The sequence below is a fragment of the Dermacentor variabilis genome, chromosome 2 (genome assembly GCF_050947875.1).
Source record: "Dermacentor variabilis isolate Ectoservices chromosome 2, ASM5094787v1, whole genome shotgun sequence".
Classification (NCBI taxonomy): domain Eukaryota; kingdom Metazoa; phylum Arthropoda; class Arachnida; order Ixodida; family Ixodidae; genus Dermacentor; species Dermacentor variabilis.
The window spans coordinates 212,215,967-212,238,209 of record NC_134569.1 but is presented as its reverse complement, the minus strand read 5'-3'; the positions used below and the strand labels follow the sequence as shown (position 1 = coordinate 212,238,209).

The window sequence follows — 22,243 nt, the reverse complement described above, 5'->3', positions numbered from 1 at the left end:
TCTTTAGCATCTCTAAAGAAACTCGATAGAAATATTCTATAGAAATTTGTCTTTAGCATCTCTAAAGAAACTCGATAGAAATATTCTATAGAAATTTGTCTTTAGCATCTTTAAAGCTACTCGATAGAAATGTTCTATAGAAATGCGTCTTTAGAGTTCCTATAAGAATGCGGTGGCCAAATAACTTTTGAAACTCTATAGGAAAATTCTATAGGCAATCAAAATAAACACAATAGAGTTCTATAGAGAACATTCAAAAGACTTTCTAAAAAAACACATTAAAATTTTTTGTAAGGGGCTAGCTGCGTCGGATCGTGAAAGCGGTATGGCCTCTTCTTGTGCGTCTTCAAGAGCTGCCCGAGCCGCATTATCGTCGTCTTCGTTTCCAGTGACGCCGCAGTGACTTGGCAGCCACTCAAACGTCACGTGGGATATGATGTGATGTATGGAGTAGGCATCTAATATCGAATACGAGCTGTTATAATGGCCCGCGACGCAGAGCTGATAGTACAGATTGTAGGGCTGCCTTTGAGTCGTTGAAGATTGACCATTGTCGAGGTGGCTCCCGATTGACGAAAGAAAGTGCAGCGCGAAGGGCAGCTAGTTCAGCAGATGGCGATGTTGTAGGGTGGTCACTGTTCACTGTTCACTGTTCGGGCTAGGGTTGTGGAAGACTGAAGGGGGAAGTTGGAGAGCTGGACACAAAGGCCTGTCTCCAGGGCCCATTCCTGCCAAGTGGCTGCGCACGCTCGCGCGCGCTCGACGGAAAAAGTAGGTCAGACTGGCCGCCGAGCTTTCCAGAAAGAAGTAGAAAAAGATGACTAAGAGGCGACGGAGGGCGCGTAACTTCGCCCGCGCTAGGAGTCGCCCTCTCCACTTCATTCTCGCGCTCGGTGTCGACGGGGCGAAAGAAAAATCGAGAATTTGCAGAACAGACGATTGCTCCTAGCCAATAGGAAGACGAGACCGGAACGGGAGAAGGAGTGAGTTTGTACGGAGAAGGCGGGAATTTGTACAAGGAACTCTATGCGCATGTTAACGCCTGCTTTGGCGCTAGTAACAGACACACGCGGCGCGCGTCCATAAAAGGAAGTTGATTGCGGGCTGCGATTCAGCCCCGAGCCGCCGGTTAAGCTTGCATAAGCCTGCCCGCTGAGGAGCTCTCGGGGGACGCACCACTCTCAGCCAGCTACGGACCATCCAGGCAGCGTGCGCCAGTCATCGGGACGGCCACCGTTGGACACCTGCGGTCGCGTCGGACTGACGAAGTGCCCGGTGAAGAATTAGCATCTATTCATGCGAAAATGCTTTGTCGGAAGCATCAAAGTGGTGCGTCTAAACGAAAGGCGAAGTTAGAAAGAGAAGAGCGTGAAAAGAAGCTAACAAAGATGACAAAGTACCTACTGAATGCAGCTTCGGCGAAGCAGTATGATCGCTCTACCCAGAATCCTTGTCAAACTCCCAATAGTACCGACTGTGCTTCTGTGGAGGTCTTGCCAACTCCATCACCGCGGTTTTCTCGCAAGAAGCAAGGTTTGACTCATCTTGGTTGTCTGGATCCTGTGAAAACGATGGAAACCTTGGTCGTCCATACTTTTGAGCAGTAATTTCACTACGCACGGCTTTTGTGATAGGAAAAGAGCAGAAGAAAATGTTTGTGCACATGAAAATAGCGTCGAGCGCCGTAACTACGCGGCAGCATGGCTCGCCCACTCTAACTCGAGCAGCACAATTGAGAAGTAGCTGGCTAAGCATCTTGTCACTGAGGCCGCTTACTGGACAGAGGTGTTGAAGCGCGTAGTCGTTGTAGTTAAGCTTCTAGCTGAGCGCAACCTAGCCTTTAGGGGCAGTGAGGAGATTTTTGGTTTACCAAGAAATGACAATTATATGGGAGTGCTTGAGGCCATTGCCAAGTTTGATCCCTTTCTAGAGGAGCACATTAAACGCTACGGGAACAAAGGAAATGGTCACCCATTGTATCTGTCAAAAACCATTTATGATTAATTTATGGAGCATATGGCATAGGCTATCAAGGAACGTCTTGTCGACGAAGTGAAACGCGCAGCATACTTCTTTTTAATTGTTGATTCGACTCAAGACCTTACTCACGTTGATCAGTTGTCAGTTGTCTTACGATACTATTTAAATGGGAAAGGGTACGAACGCTTTCTTGGATTTGTTCCAGTTGAATCACATACCGGCTTGTATCTTTTCGATATCGTGATGTCCCTCATGACGACAAATGGCAGCTCAATTGATTATTGTAGGGGCCAAGCTTATGATAATGCGAATAATATGTCAGGAAAATACAAAGAACTGCAAGCTCAAATCAAACACGTGAACGAACTGGCAGTCTACGTCCCGTGTGCTGGTCATTCACTGAGCTTAGTTGGCGCGCGTAGCGTTTACAGTTGCGTTGAGGCAGTCAAATTTTTCACTGTAATTCAGAGACTGTATGTGTTCTTTGCTGCCCCACCTAAGCGATTGAGGTATCTTTTGGACAGCATGGGCGGAACTGGCCAGCAGCTTGTTTTGGAAAGTCCCTCTGAGACCAGGTGGTCAATTAAGACACGACGAATCATGTAAGGGAATTCTGAAAAATTTCAATGCACTCTTGTGTTGCCTTGTAGCTAAATCAAAGAACGAGGAAGAAAACGGTGACGCAAGGAACGAAGCGCACTTTCTCTTCAAGAAAATGACAAAACTAGAGACTGCATTCATGGTGATTTTCTGGAGTGAAATCTTGGAGCGCCTTGACAAAACGAGCGTAGCACTTCAAATACCAGGCCTAGACATTTCAACTGCTGTAGACCTGCTGAGCTCTGTAGAAGGCTTTGTTAATTCTTTGCAACCTCTCTTTGATACCTTCGAAGCGAGAGCACGCACGCCAAGTACCAATGAATGTTATCAGGATGAGGGCAAACGCATCGTTTCGAGTAAGCACGCGGACGGAAAAAGCGATAGTGCGCTACAAGGTACAAAAGGTTTATCGTAGAGACCTACAATGTTGTACTGGACAGTCTAGGCTCTGCTTTGCGAGTGCGAAAGGCTGTCTACACTGAACTGTGCGAAAGGTTCGGATCCTTAAAATTGCTGCGAGAAGTTAGGAGCGAGGCCTCTCTGGCACAGCAGGCTTAGAAGTAGGTGAAAACCTACAAAAATGATTTGGAGCTAGCATTTTCCGCTGAAATCTTTCATCTTGCGAACTTTCTGCACAACTCTGTGTGCCAGGAAACGAGTCCCCTGGGAATAATGAAGTTTCTGCACGAAAGAAAGCTCATTGATCTGTTTCCGAGCCTTTATTGCTTTGCGAATGTACTTAAGCATACCCGTGGCAAACTGTGAGACCAAACGATCGTTTTCCAAGTTGTCGCTGATAAAAAAATCGCCTTCGTTCAAGCCTCCTTGACGACAAGGTGAACTCGCTTGCTATCATGTCCATTGAAAGTGACCTCCTCCGCGATCTGTCCTTCGAACAGACTACATCTGATTTCGCCAAAGCGAAGGCGCGAAAGATGCCATTTTAAAAGAGGACTGATTGCGCTATACATGAATATTTCCAATAACTTCGTTGTGTTGCCTCCCAGCCTCCACGTTGCCAGTGAAACGCTCAGCAGTGAAATTCAAGATATGCAAATCTTCGTTGTTCGTCTCTTGCTTGTTCTTGTGATATTTAGCGTGCTTATAAAGAACTGCATTTTTGTTGTTTTTGATAGTGCCACGTTTATTTGGTGTCGTCCTTGCTTGTCTTACCTTTAACGAAAATATCTTCAAATAGTGTTTTGCAATTACATTTGGTAATTTTCATCTGTATTCTAGTGCATTTTTATGGTGTTTGTATTGCCTTAAGTATTGTATCTATGTATTGCATATTTATAGAGCAACGTGTATAACAATTACTGAAGTCTGATGCTTGAATTTTAATAAAGAACGTTTTGGATACAACCATGCGTCTCCTCACGGGATTAAACTTAGTGATGCAAACAAAGCCCAACTTCAGAAGGATCGACATCTGAGCTGTGTTCTCTTTTCTAAGTTCTTGTTCGTCTTGAGTGCACTAAACTTTTTCTTAAAGCCTAGCTTTTGCTGAAAACAGAATGAAGATTAATCAAAAATTGAACATATGTGTTGGTGTTTACAACAGCTCGAATTTCAAGAAATTTTGTCGTTTTCCTTATAATAATAACCATAAAAATAATACCGTTGATCGCACTTCGTTCTTTTTAATTTGGTGGAATTAAAATGAAACATGGCATATTTCCAGTAGCGTAGCAGGCGACAGGGAGGGGGGGGCAGTATAGGGAAATGGCGCCTGCATCCTCATTAGCCAAGGGCTCTCATTATTCTTAATCCGGCCCTGATTTTATAAGAGGCAAACCGAGGCGCCAAAACAATAGCTATACTTAACATGAAGGCTTGTTCAGAAATGGCGATGAACAGCGGTAAACTGGCTATAATCGACCTTGTAACAGACCGCGGGGCTCGCCAAGTATATACGTAGACCTTCACGATCCCAGTGTGACAACTGCGACGACGATCTTTAAGACCTCTACGAAGCGTCCGACCAGAATTTTGGCCTGTGTCCGCTGGGGTGACTTGATACAACAGGCAACCGTGGAGAAAGCATGGCGGTCGCTGAAAGGCTCACCAAGGTCGATCCAAATAGGTCGCGAAGCTTCGGGCGAAAAGCGGTTCAGTAGAAATTGTCACCGACATCAGCAAGGGGGGTTATGGGAGCAGCGATTGAAAAAGCACTTTGACGCTATGAAGGATTCTGTTCAGGAAGTTAAGACAAACATATCTAAAGCAAATGAAGAACTCCTCAATGTTGTGGACGACATAAGTAACAGGTTGAGGCGCAGCAACGTTGGTGACATTGAACGTGCTCATCGTATTGGTCAGCGCCGTCACGGTTTTCACCATCCTATTATCATTAAATTCCTCAACTTTAAATCTAAAACAGAAGTACTACAATATGCCCAGAAACTGAAAAACCTCGAGTCCCCTAAAGTGGGGATAGAAGACTTTTCGCCAAAGGTACAGTTGGCTTGTAGGAAGTTGCGCGACATTGCTGGGAGCAATCGTGAAGAAAGCGAACGCTTTTCTATTCATTTTACGTCTCTACATTTTAAAGGTTCTGTTTACCGGTTTGACTAAGTTACTAATAATGTTGTAGAGGTTGCTGCAAGGAACCAACCTGCCAGTTATTGACGAAAAAATACCGACGATTACGTTACTTCCTAAAGCGAAATTTGAGCGCAGCAAATAAGCTGTTTCACCTTTTCGATAGATTGAGGCAAAGAAATCGAGCAACACATGTATGCGCTATCACAGATTTTTTTTTATTTTTCACACGTATTCCTTTAACAAAGACTCCACTAGGTAAGCTTCTGCTTCGGCGGCACGCACCTCTGGATTCTGACGGCGACGGCGCTGGGCCTCTGCTCTGGCAGCTCGTTTAGCAGCAGCAGCAGCAGCAGCAGCAGCAGCAGCAGCAGCAGCAGCAGCAGACGGAGGACTTCCATCGGTCGTCTCGCTCATGGCTCAGAAAGAACTGGCAGATAATTTCGCAGTGGCGAACGGCAGCGGCAATTTCGGCTCGGGCGGTGCACATATACAGATCCGCCGCCACCGATCTGGCTCTCTGATTGCCACCGCACAGGGCGAACGGCAGCGGCAATTTCGGCTCGGGCGGTGCACATATACAGATCCGCCGCCACCGATCTGGCTCTCTGATTGCCACCGCACAGGGGTTGCATTGGAGGAGGAGCGAAGAAAGGAATTAAGTTCGAGCCGGCGCTTTGACAACCGGAGACTCGCAGGAAGAGGGGGGAGGGGGGCGGCGTGTACACCCAGCGGCAAACGATGGGGGCAGAAGCGCGCGCAGCAAGCGGACAACACGATAAAGGGAGGAGGGAAGAGATAGCAGCGACTGACTGATGCCGCTGACGCCGATAGTGAGTCAACACCAGCTGCGGAGTTGGTTTCAGGGACAACGCCGCCGATGCCGACACAAACAATATGATACCCTCGCTTCCGCAGCGCTAAGAACCAGGTCTAGCCGTGGGAAGGTGGTCACGTATTCGTCGACGTGCCGGGGCCTACGTGAAATAACCGGCGCGTCGGCAACTGAAGAGCACCCTATCCGCCACACAAGAACAGGGGGGGGGGGACCCTTTCCTCCTCTTTCTGCATGGCGGCGACGGTGTTCTATGCAGTCACGTTATCTTGACTCTCTAGCGGCGTCAGCGGCATCCAGCGGTATCAGTCGGTTGCTGCTAGCGCTGGGGGGATGAAAGGGGGGCGGAGCTGGTTACGAGGCCGACGACAACGCCGACGACGACGCGAAACCCAGGAACGGACGCCAAAGAGCTGCGCTCTAAAACAACTGAGAGGCTTAAGGTTACGTCCATACATGCAGTCTCGTTGCTCTTGGCAAATTTCCGCAGCCTTTTTCACTGCATTGATGTACTGAAATCGCTCATACATGCTTGCAGGAGTTTAACTATGCATGTCTGCAAGCGATTGATTGATTGCAATAAATAATGAATTAAAATCTGAAACAATATAGCTGGGTTATGTAATTTTCGCAGTAAAACGTTTACCAGAGCGTCAGTCGGTCATGATGGATATTTGTTTACTTTAATCGCCAACAGCCCTGCGTGCGACAAGCCATCTGTGATGAGACGCTCGCACACCTTATCTGCGTCTACCCACGCTATAGTGCCGAGAGGCAAGTGATGTGCAAAGTGATGAACCAATTGGGTAATCGTCCACTCTAACAACTGAAAGCTCTAGGCCAGTGCTCCCAAAGAATTAACATCCGCGCATAAGCCTCATTCGCGCTACCAAGATTCCTGTGATCGTCGGGCCTTCACGATAGACTTTAAAAACGCCGCGCCCTACCGCTGTCTTTCCCTATTTATCCACGTAATCCTTGCTCCGTACAGGGTAGCCAATTATAACTACCTCTGGCTAACGTCCCTGCCTTTCTATTCATCCCCTGTCTGTTTTCTTGTTTTGTTTTATTTTGTTTTATTACTTAGGGTAGCAGAGGTCTCCACTAGCGTTTGCAGTGCACATATGTATTTCTTCTTTGTCGTTCAGTTGTCAAATCGGGTCCTGAGCTCAAGTGGAGAGATCAGCCAACATCGAAGCAAATACAATAGAGCAGACCCCAAAGGTCAAGTGAATGGCGTGGACAACGCACTATACTTCCGACACCAAAGACGACACCCAGAAAGAAATGTTCCATACGGAGAAAAAAACAAGCATACTCGTTATGGACACTACATTACTTGCATTATAACACATTATACTATATACAGTTAAATAAAAGTCCATCCGAATAAGTCAAGTGCGGGAGGTACTGCATGTCATCATACACTGTAGGACTGGCCCTTCATCAGAGGCAAAATAAAGCGAATATATATAGACACAAAATTCAAAAGCGAATCCTCACGAGTGACTGACCAACCTCTCTGGCGAAAAATATCTAAAAAACAAGAGCCATTCCGCTCTGTGAAGGTGGATGATCAGCAAAGCTGTGTAGCACACCACACAGAGGTAACATACAGTTTTGAACGAAGGTATGAACACATTTATTGTCCTGATCGGTGGTCGTCGTGACGACAGGTTCGCACACACATGCTCATATCACTTCCGTTATTAAATGCTTAAGCATTTCTATGCCTACCCAACAAGGAATTTGTCCATCGCGTAAGACAACTGATAGCTCATACCCCCTTTAGCTGTGAATCGTAACCCCGTAAGCAAGCAAAAAAAAAAAATAAAGAAAGAAGATTATTATCTACCTAAGAGTCTACTGATCTCGAAACTGGTGCCTATGTATGGCTAACCAACTGAAAATGCATATCCAAGTGGTGAGACGTATTATATTTTGCATAAAATGAAGCGATTTTGCATCAAATTTGAGAGCTGAGTTTATGCACACGCAGATTTGTTGTCGGAAACCAAAAATTCATGGAACTCTAGCCATAAAGAGCTTCGCGGTATAACATTGCGGCGATGATGGAGCTTGTTAAAAAGCACAATCTCGAGGAGGCAGTTTTCAATAGACAAGGACGCGGGTACGGAAAACCAGCTGCAATAGGGGATTTTTGTAGTTATTCGAAACCTTGATTAGGGTGTCCAAGTTGATAAAGCCATTCTTCGTCTTCATAAACAGCGTCTTGTATTTCATGTTGCTATCAAGCACGTTGTGCTGTTCCTTATACCTACTAGTTTTCTGAGAACGATAGGGTGGCCGCCGTTCTGTTAGGTGTCATCCGCAATGCTAAACAGGGTACAGTGTGATTAGGAAAAATTTTTTTCACTGTCTCCTTTTCAGCAACCTTATCACAAAAGCACCAATTACTGCACTAACTTCTACTACTCTATAGTGTGCAGGTAATAAATAGGTACTAAACAAATACTAATGATGCTGAAGCCAACTGTCGCAAGACATGGGTAATTGGAGGTCGCTTGGAAAGGTCTTCGTTCTGTAGTGGGCTGAAATATAGAATCAAAAGCTGTCCTAGACAGTTGCATGTTGTGAGATGAGCTTTGTTGGTACAAAGCATATACGCACGTTCTTACACCCAACTTTGTACTAAACCAAAGATGTAGTATGCAAGCCCTCGTCCTCCATCGAAGGACGTCATCCTTATCTTTCTGGTCGTCCAGTCAAGTGATGGGGAAGTTTCGAAGGTCCAGTCAAGTAATGGTAAGGATAAAGGCGGCTTGTAACAAATAGCGTAAATATAGAGGAGTTGGTAAGTATTGATAACGTAAGACGAGTGCGAGACAACACGGCGTTTTATTTGTTCTTTAACTTCTTGCCGTTCGTCTTCTTTGGCGCTGTTTTTACTTGATAGCCGAAGTGAAACTGAGTAGGCCGGCCAGCATAAGTGGGTATGAAATGTTACTCTAAACATTGAAGCACACAAGAGACAGGTCTGAAGAAGTGTGCTGCTGGATCTGCCTCTCTTGCAAAAATGCCATGCATGCCAAGTTTTTCTACGCGGGAAGTGTTAGAGCACAGAGATGTAGAAAGCAGCTCACTCTAAAGTTTTCAATAAGGTGCATAGGCCAAGTTGTAGACAGTAGAGTTGACACGGGATGTTAGGCCGAGTGGTATTTAGGCCGAGTGAGCAGTTAAGCTAACAGCGCAAATGAACTCAAAGCTCGCTGCTCCCTTGCAATAATTTGTATATATTATTGCCTCGGAAGTTCATTCATGCTTGATTTATCGCCTTTAGCATCACATAACAACTGTCTGGCTGTGAGGGACATCATAGCGAGGCCTACAGGATTAAATCGGCTGGAATTAGCGTGCACGTAAGCGTGCTTGCACGAGCATTTCTCCATTCTATTTTTAGCGAGATGCGGCCACCATTGTCGAGAACCGAACTTTCGATGCCATGCAGTACGATCGAAACGTATATCTACTTAGCCATAAGTCAAGCCTCAGAGAAAAGAGGCAAAACAAGCACAGCCACAAGTTATTCAACTCGCAAAGCCACTAGCTAAAATTCAAGTGAGTGAAAAAATACAACAACGCCTGACACCCAGTACCCACTTGCACCCTGCAGTTGTTGAGATTTGTATTATTTAGAACAGTTATTGCTCAGAGAGCAAGCACTTAGTAAAGTATGCAAGTGAATGCTGCTCTTCAGTTATCTAAGTACGCGCAGGTTCGCAGTGAGCACTTAGTGCGTAAAAAGAATGGATGAACGGAAACCGCGGAGCCGTCAAGCGCGAAGCAAGCATGGTCGAATGAGTTGTAGTTTTGAATGCATTTGCTTGAGTATGTACACAGGGCCTCCGAAGAAATTGCTGTGCCCGAATGTGTACTCTTGCTACTGGGTTTTACTACTTGCTACTTACTACTTGCTACTACTTGCTACTACTAGATGACGGGTGATCACGGCTCTACCCCCTAACGCTCTTGTTTCGTCTAAATGGGCGAACTTAGTCGGCCAATGGAACGTTGGCAACACGCCTTCAAGCCGCGCTGTGCTTGCGCAGTTGTTTCTAGGTTCGATTAGGAACAATATCGCGCAGGAAAATTCTTATAGGCAGTAGGGAATAACGCCCTCTCAGCCGTAACACTGAAAAACAAAACAAAAATACACGCCCATCGGCCTTTCAGTATATGCAGAGAAAAAAAATGACGTTTTATATTTTGTTTCTATTCGAAGACATGCGATGACGATACAAATGCGTTTCCTTTGCTTTACTAATCAAATTGGGCAAATGTTGTCTTCTTCTGCAGGCTTGAAAACAACAACAAGAACAACAACAATGAAAGCAACCGCATATAGAGTAGAATACGCTCTCGAATAATGACGGCTGAATGGCGGTCACCCCTCCAAGTGTTTGCGTTTTATCTCGAACCATACAGGAAGGAAATCGGACAGTGCGCATTTAAGTACGTTACAGCTAATTTAGTCTGCGAGCGACCGCCGTTGCCTGGTACGTGCCATACATCCTTTCCTGGGTTGCCTACTCCCTGGGTCTGATCACTTCCAAACAGACAAAAAATTTGCGTTCAGCTTTTGCAGTTTCCTAAACTTTTGTCCATTTCTGACACACGTCGAGCTCGCGTATAACACAGGAGTCTACGTAGCCTGCTATTTCATTCTTTCGTTTGTTCTGCTCTCCGTCAGTCAGTCCAGGAGAAAACGTCACAAGTTTCCAGGGATAAAAACCAACTGCAGATTGACGTAAAATTGACGCAGTTGCAGGCTCTGTTTCTACCACATTCATTTCTTGCTCTGTCTTCTTCACGTTAGATGGACGCTGCACTGGCTCACCAGAGGAGTCCTGTGACTACGCTGCTATGGTTGGTCAGAAATCTCGTCGACGCGACAATGGAGTGATAGATGGCGTACGAATTATTGATATGCTGCGCTTGTCCGTTGGTTCAATCATTGGAGGAGCTCCTAAATCTCAGCTGTTTCACATCACGCCACTCTGAAAAATTCTGGCTTGTAAGCCCTTCGCCAATGCCTTTTCGCGCCTTAAATTACCTCGATGATGCAGTCGTCCACCGAATTGGCCACACGTTTTCGCTGCAGCTAGTCACAGCAATAGTTAAGTGCCAAATTTTGTTTTGTGTCTAATGGAAGGGTTTTAAGCCTCAGTAGTGTCTAGCCGCAGCAGAGAAGACGCTGTCTGTAGTCGACCGGTCTTCTTTCACACAATCAGCATTAAACTTCGCTCCCTCCATTCACACTGTGAGGGTCTGCTAGGAATGGGCGTGAGGCACGGCTATGTCGCGAGTTAGAAGAGAGAGGAGCAAGCTGAAGCAACAGGGACATTGGCGACGACGTCGTCGAAGCTCACGCACTCGCGTATACGACATTTTGTTGATAGCACGAAGGTCAAGTGCGCTTGCCGAAGAGTACGGTGGCCAGCTCGAGAGATGATGGGGGGGACCTACCACCGCCTGACTCTCAAGGTAGTACGTCGTCATCCAGCCGCGTAGAGTTGTTAGGTCGTAAAGTGCCGGTCGTTTTCATTGTCTGGCCTTGCGCGTAAGTCGCGGTGCAGTGACCGAGGCGTACCCTATGACATCGTGGTTCTTGTTTACTGCTGAACCGCAATCATGTGCTATAGGAAAGCGGCCAATCCCCTTCGTCCGTTGGTTCTTTCGTTCCTTCCCCCTTCTTCGCTTAAAGCGTTCTTGTTTGTTCAGCGCAGTTTAAGGTACACTGTAAGAAATATTTTCTTAAAGAAATACAGAAATTTCGTGGCAGATGCCTGCCAGAATATTTCTGCAAAGATCTGTTTTCTGTTTTTGACTTTGCTATTATTTAACAAGGTTTTTGTTTTACATTAACAGAAATTCTGTGTTTAAGGACAGTTCTCTGATTTGTATTACAAAAAGGTCTAGTTTTTGTATTATATTTTTCTGTTTTATTTTGCAGGAAATGCATATGTAAGACAATTATCCATGTTGAGGCACAGGAAATGTTGTTTTCTGCTTATATTTTTCTGTTGCTTCACTTCCTTTTGTGCGTATGTACAGAAATTTGATGTGTAACGATAATTTTCTATTGTAATGAATAGTGGGAAAACCAGGAATGTCACTGAAGCCAACGTTTCGACAAAGAAAATTCGCTTCGTGACGGCAGCCACTGCTTTTGCGAAGGTAATTTTCTTTGTTGAAACGTTCGCTTCAGCGACATTCCTTTTTTGGAGCACTCTACTCGCGGACAGCTTTCTGTGGCAATGAAGGGAAAGCTACGGGGGCGGAGCTTCGGCACACTTGCTACCGCTCGAAGTAGTCCGCCAGCGTTTGACAGTGCTTTTGGTTGCTCGGAACAGCCGCGGAGTCGCCGCAGCTTCCACGTTCGACGGTTTCGCGTTTGTGCAGACGCGGAAGGGAAGAGCCGCAAAATAAGTAAACTTTTACATTCAATGTCGTTTTTTATCTTATTTAAATGTTGCTAATAAGGTGTTTATGTTGTCTCTTCCGCAGCTTAAGCTAACGTGGATGAAAACACGAGACATTATTCAGAAGCGCTCTCAATTGCGCGCGCTTTGCCTCCGTAGCTTTCCCTTCCTTGCCAAAGAAATAGTAAACGCAAGGCGCAGAAGACCAGGACTCAGGAAGAACACAAACGATAGGACCGGCGCCGGTCCTGTCGTTTGTGTTCTTCTTCCTGAGCCCTCGTCTTCTGCGCCTTGCCTTTACTACTTCAAGCATGAACCAACTAGCCCAAGCAAGAGTTTTACTTGAGCATATTTCTTCTACATTGGACCATTTCTTCCAACAAAGCTGGCGCCGGTCCTGTCGTTTGTGTTCTTCTTCCTGAGTCCTGGTCTTCTGCGCCTTGCCTTTACTACTTCAAGCATGAATCAACTAGCCCAAGCAAGAGTTTTACTTGAGCATATTTCTTCTACATTGGACCATTTCTTCCAACAAAGCTGGCGCCGGTCCTGTCGTTTGTGTTCTTCTTCCTGAGTCCTGGTCTTCTGCGCCTTGCCTTTACAACTTCAAGCATGAACCAACTAGCCCAAGCAAGAGTTTTACTTGAGCATATTTCTTCTACATTGGACCATTTCTTCCAACAAAGCTGGCGCCGGTCCTGTCGTTTGTGTTCTTCTTCCTGAGTCCTGGTCTTCTGCGCCTTGCCTTTACTACTTCAAGCATGAACCAACTAGCCCAAGCAAGAGTTTTACTTCAGCATATTTCTTCTACATTGGACCATTTCTTCCAACAAAGCTGGCGCCGGTCCTGTCGTTTGTGTTCTTCTTCCTGAGTCCTGGTCTTCTGCGCCTTGCCTTTACTACTTCAAGCATGAACCAACTAGCCCAAGCAAGAGTTTTACTTCAGCATATTTCTTCTACATTGGGCCATTTCTTCCAAGAAAGCTTTCGCAGGCGCCGGTCCTGTCGTTTGTGTTCTTCCTGAGTCCTGGTCTTTTGCGCCTTCCCTTTACTACTTCAAGCATGAACGAACTAGCCCAAGCAACAGTTTTACTGGCCAAAGAAAGTTGTCCGCGAGTATAGTAATCGCTTCTAGTCTCCATTTTCCTGTGAACTTCTGTCCTGTTCGAATTCTCTAACATGCGTCACAAAATCATTATAACAAATATTCTGTAAATGAGCAGCTGGTCTCATAACGATAATTAGGCCACGTGGTTAAAGTTGAAAATATTTACCTGCAGCGCAAAACGACAAAAGGCACACGTAGCGCTCGTGTGTGTCTCCTTTTTTTTCTTATTTTGCTCAGATTCCTTGTGCTGCTGTTAAATATTGTTGAGGAGCGATCCATACATGGACGAACGCGAGGCTTGGCACAGCGATGACGATGACGATAAGGACGCTTGCACGTGGGCCGGATCAGACATCTTCTCTTTCCCTACCTTTCTTCATAAATACTCTGTAAGTATATAATTTGCCTACATCTCGCATCCGTCACAATATGATCAACACTTTTGGCTCAGTGGTTGTAAGAAAGTATTTGTAATTTAACACATCGTAGAAGAAAACGAACTTTTGTTTTATTTGAAATGAAAACGTCTTCTGACATATAAACGTGAAAACAGGAATATTAATTCAACTGCTTATGTGCTTATGTACTTAGGTGCAGACATCAACCAACATCAGTTTTCCTCCGGTTGTTATAACTGCCTAAAAGTCAATTTCACAGGTTATAGGTACGCTTCCGCTTGCCATTGATCGCATGTGTACGTAAAGAAGGAAGGACAAAAAAGTCCATGCCTTTTCAATGGAAAGTAAGCGAAATGAGTAAATACAGACAGCTCTGTGTATAATAGGCACTGATAGCCAAGTTTCTATGGCTATCAGACAAGGTTCTATGTGGACTCCTTCGTGCACCTAGAACGAGCCCTGCCTGTGGTTGTTGAAATACTCTATGCCACCAAAATGTTTCAGCTGAAATGTGTGAATTACTGAGACTTGACTCCGACATTTCGATTACAGCAAAGAGTTAAACTAAATTTGGTCTAGTTGGTTGAACGTCGACACAGTGAACAGAGCGCGCAGGCAAGAGGACTACAAATATACTACGCTGTTCGTTCAGTATTTCGTTATAGTCCAGTTGGAAAATTTGTCGTAGACACACCTGACGCCTATATAGAATCTGAAACACTCCAGCATGAAGGAGTCCAGTGGTTTATCGTGGCAGCTGTAGCTCCGGCAAGAACGACGTCACGTAGACAAGTGCGTTTCATGTAGTGACCTCACAAACAGGCAGGTGAGGATGTCTAACTTGGCAACACTCAATGCTCCATTCCACAGGACTTAGCAGTTGTCGTTCAGAGGAAGGTTTAGCTCGGGTGCTCCTATCTAAATACATGTAAAAGGAGAATTAGTTTTTCTCGGCAACAACTGCACCAAATTTGACGAAGTTTGTTGCATTTAAAAGAAAAACTTAAAATCTAGTGGCTTTTGGCTTAGAATTTTTGATTTATGTCCCTATTTCTTTATTAAAAATTGGCAAAAATCGAAAATTTTGAACAAACGATACTATCAAGTTTACAGCTCTGTAACTCAGCAATGAAAAATGATACCACAATTCTCTGAATTGCATCTAATAGTACATCTAAAGGGGACAGAATTGATATGCCACAAATAAATCTAAAAAGATTTAGTAATATGGAAATACAGCTTTTGCCGAACCTTCGTACACAACGTAACAAATTATCGTAAGCTGCAAAATGACAAATCGAATTTCTCCGCTTTCAATGATCTAATGGATGCCGTTTACAGAAGCGCGATATCTTTTTTTGATGCAGAGCTATGAATTTGTAAACTTCGTGCTTCTATATTTTCAAGCTTTCGAATACTTGAAAGTTCTTTTAACAAAAGTCAGGACCTAAGTCGAAATTCCACTTCCAACAGTCGCTAGAATTTAAGTTTCTCTCTGACATGCAACAAATTTCAATAAAATCGGTCCGGGTTATCTCAGAAAAAGTTTTTGCGTTTTACATGTATTTGAATAGGCCGCGTTGGAGTTGGGCCAGAGCTAAAGCTTCCTGTTTAGTGCACTTCGTGAAAGAGTGCTCTAGGTGTCTAAGATACTGCATGTGTATATATCGTACCGAAGACGCCAAGTTCGACAAAGCCCCTTATCCGCAGGTCTCCTCCATTTTTATGTCACTATCCATTCCATTTCCTCTTTCAATGCTAACTGGCATCAGGCGCCGCCTCTGCTGCCCTGACCTCAGCTGGTAGGAGATACAGCAAGCAGGGAAGCAATGTTAGCCTCCCTCCTCGACTATCCATCTAAGGAAGAATTCAACTACTATTCTTGACGGCGCGCCCATGGCCCTTCGCATACAAACCTTCCACCACACATGACAATCGACAACTCTGGTGACACAAACATATATACATAAAAACACTGGAACTACCTCAATATTTACTTTCAGCGGCACCAGGCCGCGACGGCGCTTACTGCGAATCATTCAGGCTATGCATTTGGTCGCCATCCCGTTGGAGAGAAGCACCGGTCAACGGACGGAGACCAAACGCGGGACAGAGAGCGAGTGGCGCGCGAGCCGCTTACGCCAGGGGGCGCGTTGCCTGGCGACCGGACGTCCCACAACAACTTTCGTCCGCTGCTTCGGCTGGCGGTGTCGAGGGGAAGGCTCAAAGGAGGAGGTCGGTCAGGCAGGTACCATTGCTTCGCTGGACCAGGCAGCGCGAGGAGCGAGCTGCGCTGCTGCCGGCATGGACCGTGTGTGTGAGCGTGCGCGCGTGCAGCCGCCGTTGACCGAGTTCTGCCAACTGCCGCTCTTGGCACGCACCGTCGTCGCCTCTGCCGCTGCGTTTCCTGGCCGCCGGTGACGAAATCGGCCGCAGCATCCCCGCCGAGATCGGCGATGAACTCCGCTCTCACCTACTCGTGAATGGTCACGTGAAAACGGATATCTCTATACTTTCGGTTCCACGCTGTGAAAGCAGGTGGTGTCATAGCAGCAGCGCCTTTTCTTTTATTCTTCTCCGTTTCTTTGTGTGTTGCTGGTGGATTGTCGCCGATCGTTTCCTCCCGGATGACACAAGTGCGATTTAGTGAGTGGACGGCACCGCCAGTGCAGGATTTCACAGAAGTGTTCTCCTAGTGTGCGCCGGCAATCTGGCGTGTGCGCGCGTGTGTGTACTCTTCTATACTAGCCAGTGGATATCGTGATTGGATAGCCGCGTCCTTCTGCCGCTCAACGCGAGGTTTAAGGACGAAGAATCCTAGGTAAGTACTTCGCCTGGCGAGTAAATCGTTCGCACTCCTTAGCGAAAGGGATAATCTTTTTCTACAATTTAGCCGCGACGGTTCGTCATGTATGCATTGATCGTGCTGCGAAAGCGACAGATTCGCATCCCTATAACGCTAAGTCAGCTTTAAGAAGCGTGATAGCAGGTTTTTAACGGTTCACTGAAAATGATGTACAAGGGATTGGAATAACACGGGCACTGAGCAGACACACTGACTCTGGAGCACTTGATATTCAAGAGCACGTCTCTGGTTTGGCGAAGCGAGTGCGCTGAGCTCCTGCCACGGGAAAGGAACATTGATAGGCACGGCCAGGAGCGTGGGCAGGTAGGCAGGTTATCTCGCCGTGTGCACGGGCAGTCAGTTTACGGGCGTCGGAGCTCTAGTGTTCGCGCCGACCTGCTCTTACGTGGTAGGCAGCGCCCCAGAGCCTGCGCTTTTCCCGGGCTGCCGATGCTTGATACCAGGTTGCTCCTACAGATGGGAACTGTACGCGAACTTGACTACAGCCGAGAGGGCGAAATTTACCGCGATTTCTTGTGCATCTTGCAAATTTTCCCTTTGTGCTTCTCTTGTCATTGTCATTATTTCTATAGATAGGCACTTTTCTTCCATTGTGTAAATTTTTTACCTCCTTAGCCTACCGCCACGTCTTCCAGCAGGCGCCAGCCGTCGGCTCAGCGGGCCGAATTATTCTCTGACGGGGTTCTTTCAAGAATCATGAATAACAAAGATACCGATGGAGAGAAAGACGCGCCTTAAACGAAGAATTTAACTTTCTTTTACGTGGCACCATACGATTAGTTACTCGGGCTGCTTACTACACTTGTGAGCAGCAAACATTCTCAGATCCCTGTGCTCAATGTGGATCTGATGTACGGGCGTGCCGACAAAGCATCTAGTATCGGCTAGGATGCGCGACATGTGGCTATCGAATAATTGAATGAAGCTGGTCTTTATACAAACGGTATCGTATCACCTTTGTAGTCTCGATGTTGTGCGCAACAACAGCTGGTTAGTGCAGAACATTTGGTTTTCTAGCTTCGGCGCGATATAAGTGGGAACAACAGATTTATGCATCATTTCAACAACAAAAAGGCGATGATCGAATAGCTTAGAAGGAGATAAAAAAATGAAGCTTTGCAGAACGAGCCGCTTCGTCTCTGCGGTCAAGCATGACAATGCTATATATAAGTAAACGGTTTAAGTAAAAAAAAAAAAATCATTGTGTTGTATAAAAAATTGGCTCTATATCTCTTGCTAGTTCGGACAGATGGGGAGGGCATTCGAAGAAAGACTCGAGGTGGCGAAAAGATAGGTGATCCCGCAATGGCAGGGCACCTGCCGTTGCGGGACCAGGAGGGCCGTAGTTGGAACCCCGTCCTCGGAGGCGGCGGTGGGGCAACTGCAGATCGTTTGTTTGTTGAAATTAATGGATGCTTAAGAAACACAGTATTGAATAATTTAGTTTGAGTATTATAAACGACGTTGCCGTCTCTAATACTCATGCGCAACTCGATAGAGGGGTCTTTAACAATCTGAAAATCTATGTGGTTATGTTAACCTGGCAGACTTCAACGATTGCTTCTTCTTTCTTTTTGTCCAACTGCTCTTAATTATACGAAGTGTATTACAAACTAATGTAGTTGGTTTAACAAGGCAGGTTGTTTGGGCAGTTGTTTCACTGTATATAGCAAAATTAAAAGAGCTCAATAAGGCACGCGAACAAGACCGAACACTACGAGCGCTTGTGGTGCGCTCTTTTAATTTTACTAGTTAATATTTACGGTTTTCATCTTTTCCCTTACCAGTACTCAGATTACACGGGGAGGGAGAAAACGAGGAGAACCTTGGTAGGTGGCAGTTATTTCTGCGAGAACCGAGACAATGGAGGAGGCCGCCGCGCGATTTATATCCCGAGGAGGCCAACGCCACTGGGCGACGACAGGGCACTTTGAGGGTCAAGCGTGGTCTCGCATCTCCTCTCTCACGCGCACTTCTCGGCCAGTCAGTGTAAGCTTAGTGTCCTCAACAATGTATATATACCTAAACGCGCAAAACTCTTATACTAGTTGCCTATGCCCCCGTTTCTACGGCTTGATCGCCTAATTCGCGGTGCGGCAGCGCCCTGTGCCCGATTTGTGACACTCGCTTGGCCGGTCGCACGCGTGTCCACGAAAACACAGTCAACGCCACAATGTACGCCGCTCCTTCGTACGCCGGCCCGTGAGCACACAATCAGGACTAGGCTGCCGTCAACGGCACAGGCGTGCTGGCGCCCCCAAAACAAAGGGAGACGACGGGCTCTCCAGGCAAGGCTAACAATCAGTGCCCGACTGCTTCGCGGCTACGAAGGGCCGAGATCTGCGGCAAATGAGACGGACGACACGGTCCTCGCGGTCCGGTTTCCTGGCGTCAGAAGGCCGCTGGAAACGACTAACCGTGCGACCTTTATAGAGAGGCGATCCTCGAACTTTCTCGACGTCCCGAAAGAAGAACTCACGACGCGAGTTGCTATACTTGACGTGTCACGTGAACTACCTGTGAGCTTTCGACCGGCCCGAATTGTGGGACGGATGCGTCACGTGAATAATTGTCGCTTCTCGTTTCCTTCTGTGCTGTGCTATAATAGTCCTTGCGTCATTGTTGTACTTGAGATCACGCGCAGTTTGTTGTCTTGGCGCTTGTTCATTTGTGTCACGCGCACTAGCGACCGAGCAATAAAATGAATTTTGACACTTGCGCAGACATTAGACTCAAAGTCTGGGTCTACTATTAGCGTTGTCATTACTCGCGCCTGCTTATTACATTCCACGTTCGAGTTTAAGCAAGCTGCTCGCAGTTAACAAAAAGAAAGAAAGAAAGAAAGAAATTCGGCCGCACATTACACTCCTGTAACACGTGAAAGCGAAAGCCTGCTGCACACTTGGTAAAACGCCGTCTCGCATCGTCGCATTGCTGCTCTCGCAGTTCGGTTTCTTCGGCTCGTTTTCGACGCTTAGCTGCGGCTTCACGTGCTCGTATTACGGGGTCAGTCTAGCGCCAACGACTTTTCCCTTCGACTTTACGTTGCATCCTCTCAGCAGGTGATGGAAACGTATGCTTTTGTGTGTGTTGTACGGGTGATTTCAATGAAACTATGCACTGTTCGCTTCACTTCGCTGTGCGCTTGTAGCCTCAACCTTACGGAGTATGAGCCATTGCATTGTGTGCTTGCTTACGGGGGTATGACTCATTGAGAAGGTCCCATGTTTCTTTAATGCGTGAGCATTCCTTAACGAGCTCCCCAGCCCTGTCACGCTACAAGTGTAGTGCCTTGCATCTGCGCAAAAATAGGTAATTAGCAAATTTCAAACATTTAATCGTTAAGATTGCGTAAATGTAGTTGATTGGTAGGTTTTTAGTGATGAGGAACACTTTAAAGAAAAAAAAAAGAGAATACTCATATAGATGCATAGGACTTAGAAAAATGCATGGGAAAGCTTATGATAGGGGTGGGATTACTGAAATTTGGGGGTGGGTCAAAGGGATATTTGCAAGTGTGCCAACTTGAAATTTCCGAGTCGGCCATGTTAATATGAGGGGGGGGGGCAACTTGACGTTTGGACATGGGCCAAGAAAGAATTTGGGGTTGGGCCAACTTAAAATTTCAGCGTGGGCCAACCGAAATTTCGGGATGGGTCAAGTTGAAATGTTGGTGTGGGCCAACTGAAGCTTTAGGGTGGCCCAAATTAAATTTGGGAGGGGGCGAACCTAAATTTGAGGGTGGGCCAACGTGAAATTTGCGGGTGGGTCAACTTAAATTTGGGGATGGGCCAACTTGAAATTCCAGGTTGGGCCAACTTAAATTTGGGGACTGGCCAAGTTGAAATTTGGATGTGCGGCAACTTGAGATTTTAGGGTGGTCCGATGTCCAGTTGAACGCTGCTGAGCGTCCCCCGAGTTATGAACACATATCTCGGGCAAGCGAGAGCGTTGAGACGCTTGGCGCGTTTTCATGGGCGCCTTACTGAGACGCAGACAGAACGCAAGCGAGGGCTTGCGTGAACAAAGAACGCTCGTATAACACATGCTTGCGAGAGCGACAGCGAGGTTGACGTGACATCACGGCGATGCGCTCGCCCTTCACGCGACGCCTCACTGGCTACTTCGGCAGCTGAGTAAGCAAAACTAAGCAAAAACGAAGTCAAGGCGAGCCAAACGATGCTTACGGGTTAGTAGACAGTTATCAGAATTTCTGTAGATTTTTTTGTTCCACTCGAATAGACACGGCGATATTGTACGTAGTATGCGTGATTCTAATGAATGTATGCACTGTATGCTTCACTTTGATGAGTGCTTGTAGCCTCTGCATTCCGAGGGATGAGCCATTGCATTTTTTTTATTGCTTAGGGGGGTATGGAGCCATTGCTGACGATGACAGCTTTTTTTACGATTAGACTGGACGACGCGTTTTTTCAAGGCCATCGAGGGTATGAGCCCCTTAGTGCTTCCGCCTTAAAAAACAAGCTTTAAGGGAAATTTCCAGAATGTATAAGTACTTAAAAGAGGAAATATGGGAGCGGTACATTTCCTACAAAAAAATAAGTAAAGCTCAGTCGGGCGGCATACCACGCAGAGTGCTTCAACCATACCATGCTCCTAAACGCGGCTCCGGGCATGAGCTTGGTACCTTTCTGAAGCGCTTTATTGACTGGCACGCTACCATTGAGTGACAAGCAGCTACAACATACAAAATATGTTCAAAATTAAGGGCGAATTCTGTTGAAAAAAGAATACCATTGCTGATTACAAATATTGCTTGTCTTGTTTTCCTTATACAGTACGTGCTTTGATCTCGTTTACTTGTGTTGTGGAAAGTGGCATTCTATAGTTCGGTTGTACTCCCCAGCTGACGCGATAGTCAGCAGACTTCCGTGCGTTCCATTAATCACTGTGTCCCGCTATCGAAACGCGGTGTCAATAGCGAGCTAGCGAAATGTTGTCATTTAGCTTAATTTCCACGTTTTATTCCAGACACTGAAAGCCTATGCCTGCTGCATATCCTTGTGGTTTTGTCGTTCTTCTCTTGCAGTGTAAAACCGGCTCCTAAGCGGGATGGTCATATTCTACATGTGACATGCCCACAAAGGAGAATAAGAAGTCAAAATACACAACAATTCCCGTCTCAAAAGAAGCACGCTTCACTTTTATGTGTCAACGCTTAGGTTCTCGATGTGCAGCAGTGGGTGTAAACCACAAGCTCAACTAAACCACGGCAATGCGATACCTACGACGACAGCAACGCTACCTATACCACTGCCGTGGCTCCTTGGAAGCAGGCGTTGTTCTTCCTGTTCAGGATTAAGGAAGTATCCGGAGTGCAGTTTCGGCGGGTGTCAAAGAGACAAGACCGGTATCGAGGCCTCCACTCAGGCTCGTTCCCTTCTCTACGCCGGGAGACAGGTGCGCGCGAAGATGGCAAGAAAAACTAACAAGGGAACACTTCTCGCGTTG

The 22,243-nt window shown here is 46.3% G+C and overlaps 1 protein-coding gene across 1 annotated transcript in view; it reads left to right on the top strand.

The window, feature by feature from the left end:
- Positions 1-16,181: 16,181 nt before the first annotated feature.
- The window catches only part of LOC142573084 (protocadherin-like wing polarity protein stan), a 290,575-nt gene continuing 284,513 nt past the window's right edge, over positions 16,182-22,243 (top strand). Inside the window, exon 1 of the mRNA XM_075682598.1 lies at positions 16,182-16,726. The gene's annotated coding sequence lies outside the window, so the exon portion shown is untranslated. The remainder of the gene's footprint in view (positions 16,727-22,243) is intronic.